This window comes from Mustela putorius, unplaced genomic scaffold, assembly GCF_011764305.1.
Source record: "Mustela putorius furo isolate JIRA1106 unplaced genomic scaffold, ASM1176430v1.1 tig00001618_pilon_pilon_pilon, whole genome shotgun sequence".
In the NCBI taxonomy this organism is placed as follows: domain Eukaryota; kingdom Metazoa; phylum Chordata; class Mammalia; order Carnivora; family Mustelidae; genus Mustela; species Mustela putorius.
The window spans coordinates 1,368,622-1,379,195 of NW_025421819.1; positions in this window are offsets into that span (position 1 = coordinate 1,368,622).

Sequence of the window (10,574 nt, forward strand, 5' to 3'; positions counted from 1 at the left end):
AGAGCTAAAGAAAAGCCTAACCCAGTTCTCAAGGGAGGTACCTATTTTCCATTTTTCAGATGCTGTTGTGTGCAACCACCTCAAAGTTCCTTCGTAACACTTTCCCACTACAAATCACTGCCACGTACGGGTGCGACCTGGAGCTTTTTGTTCCTCATGACTCACATCAAACTGTGTCTTTTCTAAAATCTAGAAGGAAAAGAAGAGAATGCTGACAGCTAACTAACCAGGTGTTTCCATGACAGATCTGTGGTAAACGATCATGTAATTTAGACTCAGAGGAAATGGAAGTACCAACAAGATAACCCTCTGGGGCTTTGACTTGCTTTGGACTGGTCAGAGCCTGAGTACTGTGGGGTCTGCCTGACCGAAGGCCCCAAACAGCCCGAAGCTATCACCCGTTTTGCCAGCAAGTTCCCTTTCGCTCCTCCTGTGCCATGGTTTCCAGTGGGCGTCCAGACAGCTTTCTGCGGCTGCTCGTTCTCTCTTTAGGGTTTCAGAGATGCAGGTTTCCCACCGCTGGAGCCCAAGGGCACCCCTGGAGCATGAGAGATGGGATTTTAAGGACCAAAATCAGTACTTGTCTCCTGATCTGGAGTATCACATTGACAATTTGAGCAAATTTAGCAAATTTTACTACAGAGGCGAAGATCTGCCCGAAGAAGCTTGTACAAGGTTGTCAGGGAAATGTGGCCCGCAGTCTCCCAGCTGCTTTCAGACATACTTTCTAGCTTAGGGAACCTCAAGATTTCAGAACTGACAGAAAGAGAATATCTGAGTAAAGGGAAAGAGTTCTTTAGAGGAAGAAAAAATGCTGATTGTATCCGAGACTTCCACACACAACGCCCTACAGTCTGTGTAGGATCCCGCGAGGAAGGCGGAATAGCCTCATGCAGCTCTAGTGGACAGTCCTTAGTTTCCATCAGGCCTTATAGCTATTAGGCGGCAGAGCTGGGACTTGGCCCCAGACCACCTGGCTTCAACATCAGTGTGCTGGGGCACCTGAGTGGTTCCGTAGGTTGGGCGACAGCCTCTGGCTTGTGTCGTGGCCCGGGGTCCTAGGATGCAGTCCTCCATCAGGCTCCTGCTCCATGGAGAGCCTGCTTCTCCCTCTCCTTCTGCTGCTGCTCCCCTGCTTGTGCTCTCTCTTTCTGTCAAATAAATAAATAAAATCTTAAAAAAATAGAACAAATCCATGTACTTTCCCAACCCGGTGTTGACTTACAATCAGAACCGGAAATTGGAGCAAACGTGTCCATGCGGCTGCTGTTCCCATGGTCTATCAATGTGCAGATCTTTAAGAAAAAAAAGCTGTCTCAAAATTAATAAACTTCCTCCATAAAGTCAAAGTAAATTAGTAAAGTCTGCCATTATCTCTGGAAGTATATTATTGTATAGGTAATTTATTATTTATTTTACTGTTTGGTTAATATCCAGTTCTTAGCAATTGGTTTTGGGAACTTCTTGGTCCCTTGGATTCCAAGGAGGGTGTGAGCTCTTCAAAAACGACATGACTAACCTCCCATGGGTCACAGAGGATTGCTCCTCGTTTGGCCACTCAAGGCAAACGTGTCAAGCCAGGGCCTTTTCCTCCAAACTTCATTTTTTGGCATAGTCACGGAAGCGATAAGTAGGGTCCTTGATACGGGTTTTTGGTTTCCAGAAACCACATCTGCCCTCTTAGAACAGGTTCAATACTGTTGAACTGCCAATTGATTATGTAAAATCGTATTAACTGAAGATTAACATCCACACAAAGCCATGAAAGTTTTAGAGAGAATTAGAAACAGGTCCCTGCAATTCGACACCAGTGTCTTCTTTCACTCAGGTCACAGTGTCGCTGTCTGAAGCACCTGTGTGCTCAGGTGCTAGACAAGCACACTGTGTTCTTGTCCGGAAAGAACAACTGTGCCACTTTTCCACTGTGACTGGTTTCCCACAGTGTTCCTGAGGAGTCTCTGTGTGTTTGCCTCAGAGCCATCCGGCTGCTACTGGGGTGGATGGGGTCATGCTGTGACCTGGAGCCTCTGGGGGCTTCAAAACCTGGGGAGGTAAGCATCCCTCCCCAAAACTAGCCCCCCACTAGCCCCCCTCCAACCTCCTCCAACACTAACCTCCCCCCTTCCCTCTGGCACCTGGAGTTGTCTGCTTCTGTGGCCTCAACCCCTGGGGAAGTAAGCATCCCCCCACTAGCCCCCCACTGACCCCCACTAACACCCCCACTAACCCCACCCCCCTTCCCTCTGGCGACCTAGAGCTCTCTGCTCCAGGAACTATGACTCAGCTGCCTCTGTGCACTGGGAAGTCTCTGTTCCCTGTGTTTCTTGTTTCCTGATGAACTTCAAAGCTGCCCTAGAGTGACTGTAAGGAAGAAAATGGACCGTGGTGACAGTCACAAAAAGGTGAGCAAAGCCACCCGGCGTGATGCCCAGATAGTGAGAGGCTGTTAAGGAATGTTTTCTCATGACTACTCAGTAGGTTTTCACAAGGGGATACTGACCAGTTTCCCGAAAGTTTAGGACAGTCTGCAGGAGGAACTAGGCTGCAGTGACATGGCAGGATTCTGGTGCTGGGAGAGGGCGTGCTGGTCTTCCTGTGGCTGGGACAGGCTACAGCGGGGTCTCCCTCTGGCTAAGGCAGGGCACATGCCTGTAGAAAATGGGTCCTGACATATAGTTAAAAAGTTAACAAATGAATTTTAACTTGTGTTCAATATTCAAAAGGCACTTCAGTGAGTTCACCTTGTTCTCTCTGAGCAGGGCCTGTGTGTTGAGCAGAAAGAACAAGGTAAAACAAACACTGAACTGTGTGCTAGGACTCCCCAGCAAGGGTTGCTCTCCAGTACGCCTGAGAAGGTTTGTACCAAACAAAATTAAACGGGTTTCCCTCAGGCAGAGAACTCAGGTTCTTCATGATGTCGCTGTATAACGTTAGTCCCAAAAGGACAATTTAAGAGGTAATTTCCCAGACTTTTCTGAGGACAAGGCCCATTTCCCTGGGCGCTCCTATAAATGCCTCCTGCTATCACTTAGGAAGACACTCCTCTTCCTGGAATCAGGGGTAAAGGAAAGCCCCTTTTCGATATGACTGAAGTTAGGACCCAAGAAAACTAGAGTACTCCAATTAATTTAGGACCTCATAATTTTGTCAGTTTCCTAACCAGAAATGTTTGATGAAGCCTACTGCCTAGCATTTCACACCTCCCCAGCAAGGCCCTGCACATTGACCAGGGTTGTTTCCCACAACCCGCCCTGGGCATGCTTCTATTTGCTCAGATTTATCTCACAAGAAGCACTAACCTCTGTAACTAGCAAGAAGGCATCCAGCAAATTTCACAGCAAATCAGATGGAAAACAAAAGAAAAAGAATTTGTATATAGGAACCGTGTCTTGAGAAAATGGCCTAGCAAAATCCAAGAACTGCCTGTCATTCGTTAAAACAAACAAACACACAACAAAAACAAACAAACACACATCAAAAACAAACAAACACACAAACAAGGGAAGTCTGCCATGGAGACTGCCCAGGGCAAGACCTCAGGGCACACACAGGCCTTCTGAGTCTGGAAGGAACAGCATCCCAAACCAGACCAATGGTCCCAGCTACCCTGAAAGGGGGTAGTGACCGAGCAGAGCCTGAAGAAGAAGGAATTACTGTCTGACCGCAGCGTCTATGTCATGTAACCGTCCTGCAAATCTTACGTTGAAGCAGAGTCTGTCCTGTTCTCATCGTAGGACACGCTGAGTTATTCTCAACAAGGCATTTTATCCTCTTCCTAAGCTAAAGAAACTGCTCGAGGCCTGTTGTGCGTGACGCGTGGGCTGCAGGGGACTCTGACGTCTGTAAGTGAAGAGAGTGAGGTCGGGGTCGTCCCGTTCCTCTCCAGAATCGTCTCACCAGACTTTGTTCTGTCTGCTTCTGTTTCCCCTGCTCTCATGCTGGCTGGAAGCCCAGGAGTCCGACACTCTGGTTAAGCCAATCAGCTATAAAGGAGAGGAACCATTTCTATTTGGATTTTCACAATATTGATGTAGTTTATAGATCCTTTGTATTGCTTGTGAAGATCTCAAACCCCCGGATGTTTGGGCTGGAAACCCCTCTTGCCATGGGTGCCTTCCTAGGGCACTGGCTCTGAGGCAGCCCCAGCCCCTCCCGCGGCTCAGAGTGCCCCCCTCAACCCCCAGCAGCCCCCCTTTCCTGGTCTTGCTGCTGCTTCCAGCTTCCCCTGCCTACAACCTCCTGCGTATCCCATACTTGGAGGACAGGAAGCTTATCTAACTTAGAGGCCTACACAGACAAAGCCCATCATTGTGAGGGCTTTGTCATTCTTGAGTCCCAGGAAGCCTAGCAAGTGAGAGCACGGATGGCACTCCAGAGTGTGATCAGAGCAGGGTTGGCACTTCTGTTTTACTTTAAGGATGCTTCCGTTGAATTTCTTTGGTGAAGGAGGCTGATTTCCTGAGAACCAGAAAACCAGAAGAAACATCGCCCTTCAGACCTACCGTGCTTTCCTCGCAGGTCACAGGGGCAGAGCCAAACAGACTGGAGGCGTCACCTAGGCTGACGTTCTCATTTTCAGAATGGGGAACTGAGCCCAGAAAAACAACTTTTTTAAAAAAAAATTAATTAATTAGATAATTAATTAAGTTAAAGTTAATTAACCTTCATAACTGGAATGAACATATGGCTATCATCCAAATGAGGTATTTGTTAGAGGGACAGTGTGAATAATTAGGCCAGAATACAGGCGTAACTTGGGCTAGTGCCCCACAAACACAGATCTGCGCTCCCCCAGCTATAACCAGACCTTCTGTGTCTTGCCTCGAGCCTGACCCCTAACAGATCCACAAGAATAGTAAGAAGCACTTTTGTGCACTGGTTCTATTGAAACGACAGTGGTTTTTTTTAATTGAAGAAAATGATTTGTATTTTATTTCATAAACTCAGCTTGAAAAAAAAACTATTTCAATGTTTGTGCAGTTTGCTGTGATAAACCCCGCATCCAGCTGTGCATCACCCGAACTAGATCAAACCACAGCAATTAAGTACTAATGTCGTTCTTCAAATTCTTCAGTGTGTGTAAAAGAAGGCAAGAACCCATTCCCCAAAGAACGGAACTTAACTATTTTGAAAATTAGAAACTGTGATTTTGCTCCCTCCTTAGGCCCAGGGACGCGCCCCTATATGCACGTAGAAACTGATGTCGGACAGAACAGACTGTCTGTTGTGACTCAGCTTCTGGTTGCGGAGTGAAACGAGCAAGGCGGCCTGTTAATATAAAGATCCGAGGGACTCGTGGTTTAATGGATACATTCAGAGAAGTAGCTGAAGAGCTATTGATACTGGTCAATGTCAGTAATTGATCAGGAGTATAAGAGTACAAATTAGTCGACAAACTCCTATTGGTCACCCACTGGATGCAGACACTCTGCTAGTTGTTAGGGACTCAATGCAGAAAGGAAAAGTTCTGGTCTTCAAAAACTACACAATATGATCAGAAAAATGTTGCACTTTAAAAGCAACAGTGCTCTTCATATAATAAATGCTCAATAAATATTTATTATGCTCTGCAAGACTGAAGTGCTAGAGTAAATATAACCAATAAACCTATTTATTTATTCACTTATTTATATTACTATTTTTACTTTTTAATGATTAAACATACTTTGAGATTAAAAAAGATAGTTAATATGCAGATGTGAGAAATAATAGGGAAAGATCAGTTAACCCTTTGCCCAGCTTCCCCCAAGGGTAATATCTGTGAATATGTGCTAAAACATCATAGCCAGGCCTCTGCTGGGGTGCAAGTCCGGACACAGACCACGTCCGTCACAACATGCCCCATGCTGTCCTTTCATTGTTAGACCCTCGTTTCAACTACTTCTGTCCCTAACCCCGGCACCACCAATCTGCTCTCCATTTCCATAATGTTGTCATTTTGAGAATTCTATTCAAATGAACGCATAGGGCAAACTTTCGGGATGGCTTTTGTCACTCAGCATAATTCCTGTGACTCATCTAAATTGGATCTATCAGTAATTCATTCCTCACTATTGCTGAGTCATACTCCATTGTATAGTTTTACTGCAGATTTGTCTTTATTTTCATTTTTTTATTGTGGCAAGATAACCCAGCAATCACATTAACCATTTCTGAGTGTTGAGTTCAGTGTTACTAAAGACAATCACATTGTGTGCGACCGGCACCACTGTCCACCCCATAACTTCTCATCTTGTAAAACAGAAACTCTGTCCCCCTTAGAAGACAACTCCCTGGGGCGCCTGGGTGGCTCAGGGGGTTAAGTCTCTGCCTTTGGCTCAGGTCATGGACTCAGGGGTCCTGGGATCGAGCCCCGCATCGGGCTTTCTGCTCAGCAGGGAGCCTTCTTCCCCCTCTCTCTGTCTGCCTCTCTGTTACTTGTGATCTCTCTCTGTCAAATAAATAAATAAAATCTTAAAAAAAGATTCCCTATTCCCTATTCTCCCCTTTTCCTAGCTTCTGGAAACCACCATCACACTTTCTGTCTTCATAATTCTGAGTCTTCCAAGGACCTCATATAAGTGGAAGCATACCGCGTTTGTCTTTTTGTGACTGGCTCGTCTCACTGGGCACGATGTGAGGGTGACCCCGCGTTGCAGCGTGTTACAGGGCTGTCTTCCAGCTAAAGGCTGATGACGCTCCGCTGGAGGGACACGCCACATGCTGCTCACCCCGTCGCCTACTGAGGAACACTTGGGCTGCTTCCCTATTTTAGCTACTGTGAATCTCTGAGACCTTGCTTTCAATTGTTTTGGGTAAAATAACCAGAAGTGGCATTGCTGGATCACATGCGGTTCTATTTTAATTTTTTCATGAAGCACCGTGGTGTTTCCGCGGCGTCATGCCGTTTTATGTTCCCACCGCAGGTGCCCAGGGTCTCCCTTTCTCCAACTGCTCATCGGCACCAGTTGTTTCCTGCCTTCTTGTGTGTGTGTGTGTGTGTGTGTGTTAGCCACCCTAACAGCTGTGGGGCAACAACTCACTGTGGTTTTTATTTCATTTATGTGACCACTGATGTTGAGCATCTTTTCACATGTTTATTGGCCATTTTTATAATCTTTCTTAGAGAAATGTGTATTCAAATCCTTTGCCCACTTCTGAATTGTTTTGTTTTTGTGTTCTTGACTGGTAGGGTTTCTCTATCATTCTGGATGTACTCCCTCATCAGATGCGTGGTTGGCAAGCATTTCCTGTCATTTTGTGGGTGGCATTTTTTTTTTTTATTGTGTTATGCTAGTCACCATATAGTACATCATTGGTTTTTGGTGTCATGTTCCAATATTCATTGTTTATGCGCCACCCCCAGTGCCCCATGCCATACATGCCCTCCTTAATACCCACCACCAGGCTCACTCTGTGGGGTGTTTTTGTACTCTAAGGATGGTGCCTTTGATGCAAGAATGCTTCGATTTTCATGAAGTCCAACTTGTGTATTTTCCTTCTGTTGCCTGTGCCTTTGCTGTCACATGCAAGAAATCATTGTTAAATCTAATGTCATGAAGATTCTGTCTTGTTTTCTTCTAAGTTACTGTTTTAGGTCTTGGTCCATTTTGAATTCATTTTTCTAGTCGATTAGGTAAGAGTTCAGATACACTCTTCTGCATGTGGATACTGTTTTCCCAGCACCTTTCATTGAAAAACCTGTGCTTTCCTCCATTGAATGGTCTTGGCACCCTTGTTAAAAATCATTTGATTTTCAACATGATTTGATTTGAAGTCATTTTTCAATGACTTCGATGAAATCAATGATTTCATTGTTTTCAATTCTTTGAAATTGAAATTGATTTCAATGAAATCAATGAAGACTTGAAAATCATTTGCCATATATATCAGGGATTAATTCTGGGTCTATGGTTTCTTTGTACTGGGTTTATTTATATTGGGTATTATGGCAATACCACACTCTTTTGCTTACTGTAGCTTTGTAGTTAAGTTTTGAAATGGTGGGGGTGAGTGCTTCAGTTTTATTCTTCTTTATTAAGATTATTTGGACTATTTGAGGTCCCTTGAGATTCCATATAAATTTCATGTTTGGCTTTTTCCCATTTCTGCAAAGATGTCATTGGGACTTTGATAGAGATTAAATGGAATCTGTAGATTTCTTTGGGTAGTATTTAGATTTTAACAAGATTAAGTTTTCTACTCCATAAACATTTAAAAAGATGTAAATAAATTTCTATTTATTTACATAGTTTTTAAAATTTATTTCAGCAATGTAGTTTTCATTGTACAAGTTTTCAACTTCCCTATTTAATTCCTTAGAATTTCCTTTTATGATGCTATTATAAGTACAATTGTTTTTGTAATTTTCTTCTCAGATTGTTTGTTAGTGTATAAATATGAAAATGATTTTTATATATTGGCTTTGTATCCTGCTACTTTGTTGAATTTAACTTTTCATTCTAACAGTTTGTGTGTGTGTATGTGACCACCGTCTTTAGGGTTTCCTATGTATAAGATCATATCATATGCACGCAGAGAAAATTTTACGTCCTTTTTTTCTCCCAAATTGGATGCCTTTTATGCCATTTTCTTGCTTAAATGCTCTGATAGAACTTCCAGCACTATGTTAATAGAAGTAGTAAAGCAAGCATCTCTGCCTTGTTCCTCATCTTAGAGAAATAATTTCTTTCATCATTAAATATAATATTTACTATGGGTTCAGAAATGGCTCTAATTAGTGTTGAGATGGTTTTCCTCTATTCCTAGTTTGTTGAGTGTTTTTTATCATGAAAGTGTATTTTCTTGTCAAATGTTTTTTTCTGCATCAATTGCAATGATCTTTTTTTTTTTCTTTTTCTTCTTCATTCTGTGGATGGGGTACATTCCTTTGATCAAACTGCATATGGTTAAACCATCCTTGCATTCCAAGAATAAATCCCACTTGGTTATGGTATATACTGTTATTTTCAATATGCTGCTGAGTTCTGTTCACTGGCATTTTGTTGAGGATTTTTGCATCAATGTTCATAGGGATTGATCTGTAGTTTTCGTGCAGTGTCTTTGTATGGCTTTGGTGTCAGGGTAATCAGGTAACTTATAGAGTGAGTTAGGGAGTGTTCCCTCCTCTCTGATTTTTGGGTAAATGCTAAGAAAGATTGGTATTAGTTCTTTAAATGTATGATTAGTGAAGTCATCAGGCCCAGGGCTTTTGTTTTGGGGAGATATTTGATTATTGATTCAATCTCCTTCCTAGTTCTAGGTCAGATTTTCCATTCTTCATGATGTAGTCTTGAGAAATTTTATGTTTCTAGAAATTTATCCAGACTGCTACTATATTTGTAATACTTAAATAAATTCATGATTATCACGATAATTTCTTATTTCATAAGGTATTGTATAAAGTATGATTGTAAATGTTTGGATAATACTATCTCACGGGGTATCACACATCACCTCGCCCTTCCTTCCGTTGTGGAATGACTAGACTTCAACTCTCTGTCTGCAGTGAAAGTCCTCATACTGTGCACACATCTCTTCTTGGTTTCTTGGGGTAAATTCCCAGCAATAGAGTTTGTGGATCACTGGGTCCATAAGCACCTTCTCCTTTTGAGGAGACACAGGAAGGAAATTAGGTCAAAGTTTAAGCTACAAAGTGAGCAACAAGAATACTTTACTTAAGCAAATTTCTTGTTATTATTTTGCTATTCCAGTTCTAGTTTTCCAGTAAATTATGTTTAATGGGTAGAAAATTATGGACATAAATATAATTAGCTTTGTCCAGTAGCAATGTCTTAAATACAACTTTATTCATAGTAGTTTTACTTTTACTTTTAAGTTGTTCAGTTCTCATATGTGAATTTACTAACTGTATTTAAAATTTGATAAGCAGCTAACTTAAAACCATCATCAGCAAAATAATAGATTTAACATTTAGTGAATTTGCTAAATTTAGAAAATTTGCTCTTTATGTACATAATCTCATTAACTTAACAGAAACCTTAGCAAAGTGGGTACAGTGAGCTCTGATTGACAGATGAGCCACCGAAGGCATTGAGAGGTCCGATCCTGAAGTCCGAAGAGGAAGCAGAGCTGAAACCTAAGCCTAGGCTGCTCCGATGAGCATTTGTTGAGCATTTATATGAGCATTTATTGCTCAGTATCAAGCAATGAAAGGTCTGAGCTATAAAAGTGAGAATTTGTATGAATGGCAAAATGAAGTCCCTGAAAGGTTTGTTATGTGTTCAAAAGGACACATAAGTCAGCTAGCTCGGACATAGCAGGGCCCATGCTCAGGAGTTCTCAGAACTGCTGTAACTGCACAAGAATAAGTACAAATTAGACAAGGGCAGACAGTTTGGACTAAACAATTAAACACATATTTTCCCTGCTCTGACTGAAAAAAGACCATGCTGCCTGAGGGGAAAAAATGCTAGACTTTGGGCTCCCATCAGCTGTGGGATACAGTGTGTCCAGCCCAGCATCCTGCCCTCTCTAAATCTCTCTCTTACTCTATAACACCCCCCCCCCCCAATGGATCATGGACTTCTTTTTCCGAGACTATAACATCTTCCCAGGATACTATCTGGTTAGTC